At 39.6% G+C, this 16,793-nt stretch overlaps 2 non-coding genes across 2 annotated transcripts; one reads left to right on the top strand and one right to left on the bottom strand.

Moving 5' to 3' along the window:
- The first annotated feature begins 1,975 nt into the window (after nt 1-1,975).
- On the top strand, nt 1,976-2,082 carry LOC112745895 (small nucleolar RNA R71). Its single transcript, XR_003173801.1, has one exon. It is a non-coding gene; the product is annotated as a small nucleolar RNA R71 (small nucleolar RNA).
- A 7,519-nt stretch (nt 2,083-9,601) lies between these two features.
- LOC112745611 (small nucleolar RNA R71) lies at nt 9,602-9,709 on the bottom strand. The gene has a single exon (XR_003173530.1). It is a non-coding gene; the product is annotated as a small nucleolar RNA R71 (small nucleolar RNA).
- Nucleotides 9,710-16,793: the final 7,084 nt, after the last annotated feature.

Here is a 16,793-nt window from a genome sequence, read left to right on the forward strand (position 1 = left end):
ATTAGGGGGGATATCTGGGAAGTAAGCTGAGATCACTTTATCTCCTGGAGAGAAGTCTTCCGTAGGGATCTTCTTGTTCCTCCACCCCCTTGGTACCTTCTTCTTTGTCCCTTTTGATGCTGCCTTGCTCTTGGCGACTCCTTCTTCTAAGGGAATTTTGTTGTTGTGTTCACATGCCTCTGGTGGTTTAGGTTCCTCCAGCTTCTCCTTGAGCTGTGACAATTGCTGTTTGCCTTGTTCATCATTCAGTGGGGTTCTCAGATGTGTTGGTTGTGCTTCAGTGCTTGTTTCCTCTATCAACATCTCATTATGATCATTGCTTGGTTCTTTGTTTTCTTGGTCTGCTTCTTGTGAGAGTTTGAAGACATTAAAGCTGAGTCGTTCATCATGGATCCTCAATATTAGCTCCCCTAGCTCCACATCTATGAGTGCTCTGGCTGTAGCTAGGAATGATCTTCCCAATATGATTGGGTGAGTGTGACTCTCTTCCATGTCCAAGATGACAAAGTCTGTGGGAAGAAAGTATTTCCCCACCTTTAACAATACATTTTCCACCACCCCTATTGCTTGTTTTTGAGTTTTGTCAGCCAGCTTGATGACTACATCTGTGGGCAATATCTCATTGATCTGCAGCCTCTTCACCAGGGACAAGGGCATTAAGTTGATGCTTGCTCCCAAATCGCAGAGTGCTCTATCAAACATTGTTTCCCCTATGGCACAGGGGACATGAAAACTCCCTGGATCTTTTCTTTTTGTAGGCAACTGCGGTTGAATGAGGGCACTGCACTCCTTGTTCATTACTATAGTTTGGCCTCCCTTGAGTGAGCTTTTCCTGGGAAGCAGCTCCTTCATATACTTGATGTATGCAGGCATTTGTTGGATAGTCTTGATGAACGGTATGTTCACATGCAAAGATGCAAACAAGTCAAGAAATCTTGAGTATATTCTCTTCTCCACAGCACCATTGAGCAGTTGGGGAAAAGGTGCATAGAGTCTCAGCAGCTCCTGTTTTGATATTTCTAGTTCTTGGTAATCTTTTTTCCCCTCCTCTACTGAGGTATCTTCAGGTTGTTCTGACAGCTTGCTTGGCCTGTCCTCAGTCTCCTTATCACTTATAGTGACCATCTTGCAATCTTCCCATCTTACTTTCTTTTTTTCACCTCTCGAATTCTTCTCTGTGTCACTTGGGAATCCATCTGTGGGTTTGGAAATTTGCTCAGAGAGATACCCCACTTGAGATTCCAACCTCTTGATTGTGTCTCCCTGGTTCTTCAAACTGGCTCACACTTCCTCCTTGAACACCTTGTTGTCTTGAATCTCCTTGCTTATGCCTTCAAGTAGATTCTCAATCCTTGAGATTCTTTCATCAAATGATGATAGGTCCGGCTGAGGAGGGTTATTCTGGCCTTGATATGAATGTGGAGAGGTGTTGTTATGGGGGTGTTGATATGGTCTAAATGTGAAGTGTTGGGTGGCTGCATTGTTTGGATTTGGGCGTCTTTGATCAAGGCTTTGGTCTTGTTGATTTCCCCACCCAAAGTTTGGGTGATTTCTCCATCCAGGGTTGTAGGTCTTGGAGTATGGATCATGGTTTTGCCTAGGTAAATTCCCAATGTAGTTGGCTTGCTCCTGACTACCATCTGCTTCTTCATTCACTCCTTCTTGGGTTGTTGATGAAGTAGAGATTGCTGCTACTTGGTTCCTCTCCATCTTCTTGGTGAGGTCAGCCAGCTGCTGGGTAATGAGCTTGTTTTGGGCCAGCAGAGCATCTACATTATTTAGCTCCATTACTCCTCTTGTGTTCCCTCTTTCGGAAGCATAGAAGTAGTCGTTCTCTGCTACTGTTTCAATGACATCTATGGCCTCCTCAATAGTCTTCTTCTTGTTCAAAGATCCTCCGGATGAATGGTCTACGGCCTTCTTTGACTCATAAGAGAGCCCTTCATAGAAAATTTGCAGCTGCACCCATTCATTGAACATATCGGGTGGGCACCTCCTTGTTAGGTCTTTAAACCTCTCCCATGCTTCATATAGAGTCTCACCATCTTGTTGCCTGAAAGTTTGGACCTCAGCTCTCAGCCTATTGATTCGTTGAGGAGGGTAAAATCTTGCTAAGAATTTGTTCACCACATCTTTCCAAGTTGTCAAGCTCTCCCTTGGGAAAGACTCCAGCCACTTGGCCGCCTTATCTTTGAGTGAGAATGGAAATAAGAGCAGTTTATAGGCGTCAGGATGAACACCATTAGACTTCACTGTGTCACATATTCTCAGGAAGGTGGTTAGATGTTGATTGGGGTCCTCTTGGACACTTCCTCCGAACGAACAGTTGTTCTGAACAAGGGTGATGAGCTGTGGTTTTAGTTCAAAATTGTTGGCATGGATGGTTGGCTTTTGAATTCTACTTCCACAGTTTCCTGGGTTTGGATTGATGTAAGAGCCTAAAACTCTTCTATCCTCCCCAGCATGATTTGCTCGACCTCTTCTGCCATGGTTGTGAGCCTCTTCTTCATGATGGTTTTCCATGTTTTCTTCCATGTTTGGTTCAAAGTATTCCTCAAAGTGTTCCTCCTCTTCTTCAGCACCAACTACACATTTTTCTCTTGCCTCCCTCCTTAGTCTAAGGAAGGTTCTCTCAGATTCAGAATCAAAGGAAGTTGAAGCCCCGCTTCTTCTCCCTGTCATACAACCAACAAGTACAAGCAAAGAGAATAGGTGCAGAAAGTATATCTGTCAGAATTACTTTTAGTGTGAGTGATGCAATATATCAAACAGTTAGTGGGTTAGTGAGATGAATAGTAAATAACAAAGAAAAAGTATGGGGAAGGGAAGAAATTAACTAAAACAGGAAGTAAATGACTCAAACAGAAAATTAAATCAAACAAAAATACAATGCTCAATCTAGTTATCCTCCAATCTAATCATTGTTGATGCACAATCAATCCCCGGCAACGGCGCCATAAACTTGATGCACGAAAAACTTGTCTCTTAACAAATTTCCTTCGGCAAGTGTACCGAATTTGTCGTCAAGTAAAAACTCACAATAGAGTGAGGTCGAATCCCACAAGGATTGATTGATCAAGCAACTTTAATTAGAGGAATATTCTAGTTGAGCGAATCCAGGATTTGAGTTTAGAATTGCAGAAAATAAAATGGCGGGAATGTAAATGACAGAAAAAGTAAATGCTAGAATTAAAGAACTGAAAGTAAATTACTGAAGTAAATTGCAGAATTGTAAATGGGAATGGGGGAATTGCTCATAAGAGTAAATAACAGAAATTAAAGAGAATGGGTAAGATCAGAAATGGGGAGTTCATTGGGCTTAGGAGATGTTGCATTCTCCGGATCAATTTCATTTTCATCTCTTCCTCAATCAATGCACTCATTGATCTCCTTGGCAATCTTAAATGATTGAATTACAATTTCTTGTAATTCAATCTCTCAAATCTTGATCAATAGCCAATTCCTTGGTCAATTGCTCATGAGAAGAGATGAAGTATGGTCACTGATTATACCACATGTATTTCCCAAATCAAGTGTTAAGAAGATTATAGTCACATATCCATCCAAACCCAATTTGGTCCAGCATGAGAAAGCATTTCTTGCTTGATCTGTTCATTCCTCTTTCAAGGTTCAGAAGAGATCCAAGTATGAATAGCTTCTTTTCCAAGATAACTACCCAATTGGATGAAGATCGAAAGCTTTCAAGTAAAATCAAGAGAAAAGATAGAAGAAGAATAATGAAAACTAGTATTGATCCATCAAATTACAACAGAGCTCCCTAACCCAATGAATGGGGTTTAGTTGTTCATAGCTCTGGAAAATAAAAACAAAGATGGAGAATACATGATGAAAACTAGAAGTGTAGAGAAAGTAAATACATAGAGTAATTCTATGCCCAGAGGCTCCCTATATTTTCCAACTCCCAAATTAATTCAAAGTTACTCCTATATATACTACTCTTCTACTCTTCTAGTTGGTTCTTCAAGTCTTGGGTCTGGGCCTTTGGATCTTGAGTTTGAAGCAGTTATCTTCTTCATTGGGCTTGGCTTTACTTGCAGAGAGAAAGTGTGAAGTGGGCAGAGACTTTAGCTCAGGACGTTAGTGGTGTTAACGTTCAGTGAAAATATGGGTTCGAGAACGTTAGTGACATTCAACTTTTTCACTAACGTTCCTTACCCAAGTAAGAGCCACGTTAACCTCAACGTTAGTGGCACAAACGTTGCCACTAACGTTGCCTCTTTGTCCTTCGCGCACGTTATTGGGACTCAACTTTCCTAATAACGTTGAGAAGCCTCCCCCTTCCCTACGTTAGAGTCCACGTTAACTTAGTTAACGTGGCTCTTTTAACGTAGGCGTGCCAACCTTCGAGAACGTTAGTGACACTTAACATTGTCACTAACGTTCCAATGTGCCCCTTAGCTCCCACGTTAGAGTCCACGTTAACTAGGTTAATGTGGCTTCTAACGTGGCCTTGCTAGCCATCTCCAACGTTAGTGACAAAGTTGAGTGTCACTAACGTTGGCTCAACATTCCCTTATCCACGTTAGCTTCCACGTTAACTAAGTTAACGTGGAAGTTAACATGGCTCATGGTGGCATGTGTGGGCTCCTTCCAACGTTAGTGACAATGTTGGGTGTCACTAACGTTGGCGTTACCTCCCTTCTTCACGTTAACTTTCACGTTAACTAAGTTAACGTGGGAGTTAACGTGGCTCATTGGGGTTTGTGTGGGTTCCTTCCAACGTTAGTGATAATGTTTAGTGTCACTAACGTTGTCGACCACCTTGTTCCTCACGTTAGCTTCCACGTTAACTAGGTTAACGTGGGAGTTAATGTGGCCTAGTGTGACTTGGCCAACGTTAGTGATAATGTTGAATATCACTAACGTTGGCTTCCCCCCTTTCTTCTTAACGTTAGAGGCCACGTTAACTAAGTTAACGTGGTGACTAACGTGGCCACTCATGAGCTTGGTCCAACGTTAGTGATAATGTTAAGTGTCACTAACGTTGGCTCCATTTCCCTTCTTCCACGTTAGAGTTCACGTTAACTTAGTTAATGTGACTCTTAACGTGCGCAATGATGACTTTGAGAGCATTATTGGCAATCACTTTTCTCTTTAACTTTGCAAGTTACTCCCATTCCACGTTAGTGTTAACGTTAGTGTAACTAACGTAGCCACTAATGTGGTTCTTCTTTGCTTCCTTTGTCCTGAAATCAAGCAATAAAGTGCATCAAAGTTCTAGTCCAAGTCATGGGAAATGCAACATCCAATTTGTCCTTAAATTCATGCAAAATCCTCATGAAATCATGTAAAGTGCACAATGTATGCTTGAATCAAGATGTAAGTGAATATCTACCCAAAACTAGCTTATTTCCTAAGAAAATGCATGAAACTACCCTAAAAACAGTAAAGAAAAGGTCAGTGAAACTGGCCAAAATGCCCTGGCATCACCTATCCTAGTTGTGGACCACTAATGAGCGGATAATTTATACGCTTTTTGACATTGTTTTTAGTATATTTTTAGTAGGATCTAGTTACTTTTAGGGATGTTTTCATTAGTTTTTATGTTAAATTCACATTTCTGGACGTTACTATGAGTTTGTGTGTTTTTCTGTGATTTCAGATATTTTCTGGCTGAAATTGAGGGACTTGAGCAAAAATCAGATTCAGAGGTTGAAGAAGGACTGCTAATGCTGTTGGATTCTGACCTCCCTGCACTCAATGTGGATTTTCCGGAGCTACAAAACTCGAAATGGCGCGCTTCCAATTGCGTTGGGAAGTAGACATCCAGGGCTTTCCAGAAATGTATAATAGTGCATACTTTGGCCAAGAATAGACGACATAAACTGGCGTTCAACACCAGCTTTCTACCCAAATCTGGCGTCCAGCGCTAGAAAAGGAGCCAAAACCAGAGCTGAACGCCCAAACTGGCACAAATACTGGCGTTCAACTCCAAGAAGGACCTCTACACGTGCAACACTCAAGCTCAGCCCAAACACACACCAAGTGGGCCCCGAATGTGGATTTATGCATCAATTACTTATTTCTGTAAATCCTAGTGACTAGTTTATTATAAATAGGACCTTTTACTATTGTATTAGGTATCTTTGAACGCATGCTATCTTAGATCACAATTGAGGGCTGGCCTCTCGGCCTTGCCTGGACTTTCACTTATGTATTTTTAACGGTAGAGTTTCTACACTCCATAGATTAAGGTGTGGAGCTCTGCTGTTCCTCAAAGATTAATGCAAAGTACTACTGTTTTCTATTCAATTCATCTTATTTCGCTTCTAAGATATCCATTCGCACCCAAGAACGTGATGAAGGTGATGATTATATGTGACGCTCATCACCATTCTCCCCTATGAACACGTGCCTGACAAACACTTCCGTTCTACATGAAATAAGCTAGAATGAATATCTCTTAGATCTCTTAATCAGAATTTTCGTGGCGTAAGCTAGAATGATGGCGGCATTCAAGAGAATCCGGAAAGTCTAAACCTTGTCTGTGGTATTCCGAGTAGGATTCAATGATTGAATGACTGTGACGAGCTTCAAACTCGCGATTGTTGGGCGTTAGTGACAGATGCAAAAGGAGGGTGAATCCTATTCCAGCATGATCGAGAACCGACAGATGATTAGCCGTGCTGTGACAGAGCATGTGAGCATATTTTTCACTGAGAGGAGGGGATGTAGCCACTGACAACGGTGATGCCCTTGCATAAAGCCAGCCATGGAAAGGAGTAAGACTGATTGGATGAAGATAGCAGGAAAGCAGAGGTTCAGAGGAACGAAAGCATCTCCATTCGCTTATCTGAAATTCTCACCAATGAATTACATAAGTATTTCTATCCCTATTCTATTAATTTCGAAAACCTCATTACTATTTTATATCTGCCTGACTGAGATTTTCAAGGTGACCATAGCTTGCTTCATACCAACAATCTCCGTGGGATTCGACCCTTACTCACGTAAGGTATTACTTGGACGACCCAGTGCACTTGCTGGTTAGTTGTATCGAAGTTGTGAACCATGGTATTGGCACCATGTTCTTGGCGCCATTGCCAGGGAAAGAAAGAGCCATGAATTTTACATAATCAAAGTGTAATTACGATTGCGCGTACCAAGTTGCTCACGTTGCCAGGGATTGTTCGATCCTGGACATCACAATTTCGTGCACCAAGTTTTTTTTGGCGCCGTTGCCGGGGATTGTTCGAGTTTGGACAACTGACGGTTCATCTTGTTGCTCAGATTAGGTAATTTTCTTTTTATTTTATTTTCAAAAATTTTTTCGAAAATATTTCTAAAATTTTCTCATCTGTTTTCGAAAATAATATAAAAATGTTTTCAAAAATTTTTTATTCAAAATTTTTAAAGAATGAATTCTAGTGTTTCATGAAGCATGTGAAGCCTGGCTGGCTGTAAAGCCATGTCTAATTCCTTTGGGAATGAGTATGTCAGGCGTGTCACGTCTGAATTACATGCTGAAGCTTGGCTGGCCATTGGCCATGTCTAGTGTTTTGGACCGGAGCTTTCATTGAAAGCTTGGCTGGCTAGTGAGCCATGTCTAATTCCTGGACTGAAGCTTTAGACTAAGAATGCAGGATTCCTGGAATTCATGTTAAAAATTTTGGAATCCTTATTTTTTTCTTTTTCAATTAATTTTCGAAAAAAATACAAAAAAATTAGAAAATCATAAAAATCAAAAATATTTTTCTGTTTCTTGTTTGAGTCTTGAGTCATATCATAAGTTTGGTGTCAATTGCATATGCATCTTGCATTTTTCGAAAATATCATGCATTCATAGTGTTCTTCATGATCTCCATGTTGTTCTTGGTAAGTCTTCTTGTTTGATCTTGATGTTTTCTTGTTTTGCATCTTTAGTTGTTTCTCATGTGCATTTTTCGTTTGTTAGAGTCTAAACATGAAAGATTTCTAAGTTTGGTGTCTTACATGTTTTCTTTGCATTAAAAATTTTTCAAAAATATGTTCTTGATGTTCATCTTGACATTCAAAGTGTTCTTGGTGTTCATCTTGACATTCATATCATTCATACATGCATTCATTGTTTTGATTCAAAATTTTCATGCATTGAGTCTTTTTGTTGTTTTTCTCTCTCATCATAAAAAATAAAAAAAAAATATATCTTTCCCTTTTTCTCCTTATCGAATTCGAAAATTTGAATTGACTTTTTCAAAATTTTTAAAATCTTATGAGTCAAATCAAATTTTCAATTTGAAAATCTTATCTTTTTCAAAATCTTTTTCAAAAATCAAATTTTTTTCAAAATTCTTAGTTATTTTCGAAAATTCCAAAAATAATTTTCAAAAATCTTTTTCTTATTTTTATACTAAATTTTCGAAAATAACAATAGCAATTAATGTTTTGATTCAAAAATTTCAAGTTTGTTACTTACTTGTTAAGAAAGATTCAAACTTTGAGTTCTAGAATCATATCTTGTGATTTCTTGTGAATCAAGTCATTAATTGTGATTTTAAAAATCAAATCTTTTTCAAAACTAATTTCAATCATATCTTTTCAAAAATATCTTCTTATCTTATCTTTTTCAAAAATTTGATTTCAAAATATCTTTTCTAACTTCCTAACTTCTTATCTTTTCAAAATTTGTTTCAACTAACTAACTAACTTTTTGTTTGTTTCTTATCTTTTTCAAAACTACCTAACTAACTCTCTCTCTCTAATTTTCGAAAATATCTTCCCTCTTTTTCAAAATTTCTTTTTAATTAACTAATTATCCTAATTTTTTTATTTTAATTTTCGAAAAAAAAACATTTTTACTAACCTTTTTCAAAAACTATTCTCAAAAAATCACTAACTCTTTTTCAAAAACTAATTTCGAAAATTCCTTCTCTCTCATCTTATTCTATTTATTTATTCATCTACTAACATCTCATCTCACATCTTTGCCATCTTCACAGTTGTGTTTCTTCCATTATATTACATTCTTTGTCTCCCCCTCTTCTTCTACTCACACAGGGATCCCTATACTAAGGTATAAAGGATCTCTATTATTATTATTATTTCTCTGTGCCCTCTTCTTTGTCATATGAGCAGGAGCAAGGATAAGAACATTCTTGTGGAAGCAGATCCAGAACCTGAAAGGACTCTAAAAAGAAAAATAAGAGAAGCTAAAATACAACAATCCAGAGATAACCTTTCAGAAATTTTCGAACAGGAAGAGGAGATGGCAGCCGAAAATAATAATAATGCAAGGAGGATGCTTGGTGACTTTACTGCACCTAATTCCAATTTACATGGAAGAAGCATCTCCATTCCTGCCATTGGAGCAAACAACTTTGAGCTGAAACCTCAATTAGTTTCTCTGATGCAGCAGAACTGCAAGTTTCATAGACTTCCATCTGAAGATCCTTTTCAGTTCTTAACTGAATTCTTGCAGATATGTGATACTGTTAAGACTAATGGAGTAGATCCTGAAGTCTACAGGCTCATGCTTTTCCCTTTTGCTGTAAGAGACAGAGCTAGAATCTGGTTGGACTCTCAACCTAAAGATAGCCTGAACTCTTGGGATAAGCTGGTCACGGCTTTCTTAGCCAAGTACTTTCCTCCTCAAAAGCTGAGCAAGCTTAGAGTGGATGTTCAAACTTTCAAACAGAAAGAAGGTGAATCCCTCTATGAAGCTTGGAAAAGATACAAATAGTTGACCAAAAAGTGTCCTTCTGACATGCTTTCAGAATGGACCATCCTGGACATATTCTATGATGGTTTATCTGAGCTATCAAAGATGTCACTGGACACTTCTGCAGGTGGATCCATTCACCTAAAGAAAACGCCTGCAGAAGCTCAAGAACTCATTGACATGGTCGCTAATAACCAGTTCATGTACACTTCTGAGAGGAATCCTGTGAATAATGGGACGCCTATGAAGAAGGGAGTTCTTGAAGTTGATACTCTGAATGCCATATTTGCTAAGAATAAAATATTGACTCAGCAAGTCAATATGATTTCTCAGAGTCTGAATGGAATGCAAGCTGCATCCAACAGTACTCAAGAGGCTTCTTGTGAAGAAGAAGCTTATGATCCTGAGAACCCTGCAATAGCAGAGGTAAATTACTTAGGTGAACCTTATGGAAACACCTATAACTCATCATGGAGAAATCATCCAAATTTCTCATGGAAGGATCAAAAGCCTCAACAAGGCTTTAATAATGGTGGAAGAAACAGGTTCAACAATAATAAACCTTATCCATCATCCACTCAGCAACAGACAGAGAACTCTGAACAAAATACTTCTAATTTAACAAACTTAGTTTCTGATCTGTCCAAGGCCACTGTGAGTTTCATGAATGAAACAAGGTCTTCCATTAGAAATTTGGAAGCACAAGTGGGCCAGCTGAGTAAAAGGATCACTGAAATCCCTCCCAGTACTCTCCCAAGCAATACAGAAGAGAATCCAAAAGGAGAGTGCAAGGCCATTGACATAAGCAAAATGGCCAAACCCAATGAGGGAGAGGAGGACGTGAATCCCAAGGAGGAAGACCTCCTGGGACGTCCAGTGACCAATAAGGAGCTTCCCTCTGAGGAACCAAAGGAATCTGAGACTCATCTAGAGACCATAGAAATTCCATTGAACCTCCTTATGACCTTCATGAGCTCTGATGAATATTCCTCTTCTGAAGAGAATGAGGATGTTACTGAAGAGCAAACTGCCAAGTTTCTTGGTGCAATCATGAAGCTAAATGCCAAATTATTTGGCATTGATACTTGGGAAGTTGAACCTCCCTTGTTCATCAATGAACTAAGTGATCTGGATCAACTGACATTGCCTCAGAAGAAACAGGATCCTGAAAAGTTCATAATACCTTGTACCATGGGCACCATGATCTTTAAGGCTCTGTGTGACCTTGGTTCAGGAATAAACCTCATGCCCCTCTCTGTAATAGAGAAACTAGGAATCTCTGGGGTGCAAGCTGCTAAAATCTCATTAGAGATGGCAGACAATTCAAGAAAACAGGCTTATGGACAAGTAGAGGATGTGTTAGTAAAGGTTGAGGGCCTTTACATCCCTGCTGATTTCATAGTCCTGGATACTGGAAAGGAAGAGGATGAATCCATTATCCTAGGAAGACCTTTTCTGGCCACAGGAAGAGCTGTGATTGATGTTGACAGAGGAGAATTAGTCCTCCAAATGAATGAGGACTCCCTTGTGTTTAAAACTCAAGGATCTCTCTCTGCAACCATGGAGAGGAAGCATGAAAAGCTTCTCCCAAAGCAGAGTCAAACAAAGCCCCCACAGTCAAACTCTAAGTTTGGTGTTGGGAGGCCACAACCAAACTCTAAGTTTGGTGTTGAACTCCCATATCCAAACTCTAAGTTTGGTGTTGGAGAGTCTCAACAAAACTCTGCACATCTGTGAGGCTCCATGAGAGCCCACTGTCAAGCTACTGACATTAAAGAAGCGCTTGTTGGGAGGCAACCCAATTTTTATCTAACTATATTTTTCTTAGTTATATGTCTTTATAGGTTCATGATCATGTGGAGTCACAAAATAAATATAAAAATTGAAAACGGAATCAAAAACAGCAGAAGAAAAATCACACCCTGGAGGAAGCATCTGCCTGGCGTTCAACGCCAGAACAGAGCATGATTCTGGCGCTGAACGCCCAAAATGCGCAACATCCTGGCGCTGAACGCCCAGAACAAGCATGGTTCTGGCGTTCAACGCCAGAAATGGCAACAAATGGGCGTTGAACGCCCAAAATGGGCACCAACCTGGCGCTGAACGCCCAGAGTTGTGTGCAAGGGCATTTTGCATGTCTAAATTGGTGCAGGGATGTAAATGCCTTGACACCTCAAGATCTGTGGACCCCACAGGATCATCTCAGGATCTGTGGACCCACAGGATCATCTCAGGATCTGTGAATCTCACAGGATCCCCACCCACCTCACCCTCTATCTCTCCATTCATGACCATCCCTTCTGTTTTCCATCCACCACTCACATCCATACACACATCCCTCCATCTCCTCCATATCTTCTTCTTCTTCTATTCCTTCTTCTTTTGCTCGAGGGCGAGCAACATTCTAAGTTTGGTGTGGTAAAAGCATAAGCTTTTTTGTTTTTCCATTACCATTGATGGCACCTAAACCTCTAAAAGTGGGGAAGGGAAGACAAAGGCTTCCACCTCCGAGTCATGGGAGATGGAAAGATTCATCTCAAGGGTTTATAGCTCAGTGGTAGAACATGTGGCTGCAAATTAAGAAATCCCTGAGATACCTCAGGGGATGCACTTCCCTCCACATAAATATTAGGAGCAAATCAACACCTCCCTAGGAGAATTAAGTTCCAACAGGGGACAATTAAGGGTGGAACATCAAGAGCACTCCATCATCCTTCATGAAATAAGAGAAGATCAAAAAGCAATGAGGGAGGAGCAACAAAGACAAGGAAGAGACATAGAAGAGCTCAAGGACATCATTCGTTCCTCCAGAAGGGAACGCCACCATCACTAAGGTGGATTCATTCCTTGTTCTTATTTCTTCTGTTTTTCGTTTTCTATGTTATGTGCTTATCTGTGTTTGTGTCTTCATTACATGATCATTAGTAGTTAGTAACTATGTCTTAAAAGTTATGAATGTCCTATGAATCCATCACCTTTCTTAAATGAAAAATGCTTTAATTCAAAAGAACAAGAAGTACATGAGTTTCGAATTTATCCTTGAACTTAGTTTAATTATATTGATGTGGTGACAATGCTTCTTGTTTTCTGAATGTATGCTTAAACAGTGCATATGTCTTTTGAAGTTGTTGTTTAAGAATGTTAAATATGTTGGCTCTTGAAAGAATGATGACTAGGAGACATGTTATTTGATAATCTGAAAAATCATAAAAATGATTCTTGAAGCAAGAAAAAGCAGCAAAGAACATATGCTTGCAGAAAAAAAAAATAGGCAAAAAAAAAAATAATAGAAAGAAAAAGAAAAAGCAAGCAGAAAAAGCCAAAAGCTCTTAAAACCAAGAGGCAAGAGCAAAAAGCCAATAACCCTTAAAACCAAAAGGCAAGGGCAAATAAAAAGGATCCCAAGGCTTTGAGCATCAGTGGATAGGAGGGCCTAAAAGGAAAAAAATCCTGGTCTAAGCGGCTAAACCAAGCTGTCCCTAACCATGTGCTTGTGGCGTGTAGGTGTCAAGTGAAAACTTGAGACTGAGCGGTTAAAGTCAAGGTCCAAAGCAAAAAAAGAGTGTGCTTAAGAACCCTGGACACCTCTAATTGGGGACTTTAGCAAAGCTGAGTCACAATCTGAAAAGGTTCACCCAATTATGTGTCTGTGGCATTTATGTATCCGGTGGTAATACTGGAAAACAAAGTGCTTAGGGCCACGGCCAAGACTCATAAAATAGCTGTGTTCAAGAATCATCATACTAAACTAGGAGAGTCAATAACACTATCTGAACTCTGAGTTCCTATAGATGCCAATCATTCTGAACCTCAATGGATAAAGTGAGATGCCAAAACTATTCAAGAGGCAAAAAGCTATAAGTCCCGCTCATATGATTGCAGCTATGTTTCATTGATAGTTTGGAATTTATAGTATATTCTCTTCTTTTTATCCTATTTGATTTTCAGTTGCTTGGGGACAAGCAACAATTTAAGTTTGGTGTTGTGATGAGCGGATAATTTATACGCTTTTTGACATTGTTTTTAGTATATTTTTAGTAGGATCTAGTTACTTTTTGGGATGTTTTCATTAGTTTTTATGTTAAATTCACATTTCTGGACTTTACTATGAGTTTGTGTGTTTTTCTGTGATTTCAGATATTTTCTGGCTGAAATTGAGGGACTTGAGCAAAAATCAGATTCAGAGGTTGAAGAAGGACTGCTGATGCTGTTGGATTCTGACCTCCCAGCACTCAAAGTGGATTTTCTGGAGCTACAAAACTCGAAATGGCGCGCTTTTAATTGAGTTATAAAGTAGACATCCAGGGCTTTCCAGAAATGTATAATAGTCCATACTTTGGCCAAGAATAGACGACGTAAACTGGCGTTCAACACCAGCTTTCTACCCAAATCTGGCGTCCAGCGCCAGAAAAGGAGCCAAAACCAGAGCTGAACGCCCAAACTGGCACAAATACTGGCGTTCAACTCCAAGAAGGACCTCTACACGTGCAACACTCAAGCTCAGCCCAATCACACACCAAGTGGGCCTCGGAAGTGGATTTATGCATCAATTACTTATTTCTGTAAACCCTAGTGACTAGTTTATTATAAATAGGACCTTTTACTATTGTATTAGGTATCTTTGAACGCATGCTATCTTAGATCACAATTGAGGGCTGGCCTCTCGGCCATGCCTGGACTTTCACTTATGTATTTTTAACGGTAGAGTTTCTACACTCCATAGATTAAGGTGTGGAGCTCTGCTGTTCTTCAAAGATTAATGCAAAGTACTACTATTTTCTATTCAATTCATCTTATTTCGCTTCTAAGATATCCATTCGCACCCAAGAACGTGATGAAGGTGATGATTATGTGTGACGCTCATCACCATTCTCCCCTATGAACACGTGCCTGACAAACACTTCCGTTCTACATGAAATAAGCTAGAATGAATATCTCTTAGATCTCTTAATCAGAATCTTCGTGGCGTAAGCTAGAATGATGGCGGCATTCAAGAGAATCCGGAAAGTCTAAACCTTGTCTGTGGTATTCCGAGTAGGATTCAATGATTGAATGACTGTGACGAGCTTCAAACTCGCGATTGTTGGGCGTTAGTGACAGACGCAAAAGGAGGGTGAATCCTATTCCAGCATGATCGAGAACCGACAGATGATTAGCCGTGCTGTGACAGAGCATGTGAGCATATTTTTCACTGAGAGGAGGGGATGTAGCCACTGACAACGGTGATGCCCTTGCATAAAGCCAGCCATGGAAAGGAGTAAGACTGATTGGATGAAGATAGCAGGAAAGCAGAGGTTCAGATGAACGAAAGCATCTCCATTCGCTTATCTGAAATTCTCACCAATGAATTACATAAGTATTTCTATCCCTATTCTATTAATAAATTTCGAAAACCTCATTACTATTTTATATCTGCCTGACTGAGATTTGCAAGGTGACCATAGCTTGCTTCATACCAACAATCTCCGTGGGATTCGACCCTTACTCACGTAAGGTATTACTTGGACGACCCAGTGCACTTGCTGGTTAGTTGTATCGAAGTTGTGAACCATGGTATTGGCACCATGTTCTTGGCGCCATTGCCAGGGAAAGAAAGAGCCATGAATTTTACATAATCAAAGTGTAATTACGATTGCGCGTACTAAGTTGCTCACGTTGCCAGGGATTGTTCGATCCTGGACATCACAATTTCGTGCACCAACCACAAACGTGGCAATTATGTGGAAGCAATCCAAACTAGTCAATCCTCCTTAAGAATTAGTCAAAGGGTGTAATTGATTTCAATCCATAAGTCCTAGTCAACTCACTAATTACTTAGTGAAAGACTAGCGTCAATGGAAACCAAACCAATTAACAATTCTCACACAACGCGGAATGGACATCCACAACTCAATTCCACATAGACACCCAATTTCTCAACCAAGGGTGTGAAAACTAAACATGCGAGGAATTAAACATCAAAGCAATAGAGTAAACATGCAAGGAAAAGAAATGGCAAGAAAGTAACTTAACGTGCAAGAAATTAAATGAAAGCAGGTAAAAGTCAAAGCAATAAAACTTCAAAAACAAGAAACCTCTTGGCAAGTGATGAGCGGATAATTTATACGCTTTTTGGCATTGTTTTTACATAGTTTTTAGTATGATTTAGTTACTTTTTAGTATATTTTTATTAGTTTTTAAATGAAATTCACATTTCTAGACTTCACTATGAGTTTGTGTGTTTTTCTGTGATTTCAGGTAATTTCTGGCCGAAATTGAGGGACTTGAGCAAAAATCTGATTCAAAGGCTGAAGAAGGACTGCAGATGCTGTTGGATTCTGACTTCCCTGCACTCGAAGTGGATTTTTTGGAGCTAAATCCAATTGGCGCGCTCTTAATTGCTTTGGAAAGTAGACATCTAGGGCTTTCCAACAATATAAAATAGTCCATACTTTGCACGAGTTTTGACGATGCAAACTGGCGTTCAAACGTTAACTCCTTGCCCTATTCTGGAGTTAAACGCCAGAAACAGGTTGCAAATAAGAGTTAAACGCCAGAAACAGGCTACAACCTGGCGTTTAACTCCAAAAAGAGTCTCTACACATGAAAGCTCAATGCTCAGCCCAAGCACACACCAAGTGGGCCCGGAAGTGGATTTCTACATCATTTACTTATCTTATGTAACCCTAGCTACTAGTTTACTATAAAAACTAGTTTTAGTGATTTATTTCACATCTTTGGTTGGTATTTGACTAATTTTATGTTCAGAGATCATGTTTAGGGGGCTGGCCATTCGGCCATGCCTTGACCTCCATCACTTATGTATTTTCAACGGTAGAGTTTCTACACACCATAGATTAAGGTGTGGAGCTCTGTTGTTCCTCATGAATTAATGCAAAGTACTATTGTTTTTCAATTCAATTCAAGCTTATTCTTATTCTAAGATATTCATTCGGACACAAGAACATGATGAATGTGATGATTATGTGACACTCATCACCATTCTCACTTATGAACGCGTGCCTGACAAACACTTCCGTTCTACATGAAATCAAGCTTGAATGCATATATCTTAGCCTCCTGGTTCACGATCAGAGTCTTCGTGGTATAGGCTAGAATTATTGGCGGCTATTCTTGAGATCCGGAAAGTCTAAAC

The sequence above is a fragment of the Arachis hypogaea genome, chromosome 14, assembly GCF_003086295.3.
Source record: "Arachis hypogaea cultivar Tifrunner chromosome 14, arahy.Tifrunner.gnm2.J5K5, whole genome shotgun sequence".
In the NCBI taxonomy this organism is placed as follows: domain Eukaryota; kingdom Viridiplantae; phylum Streptophyta; class Magnoliopsida; order Fabales; family Fabaceae; genus Arachis; species Arachis hypogaea.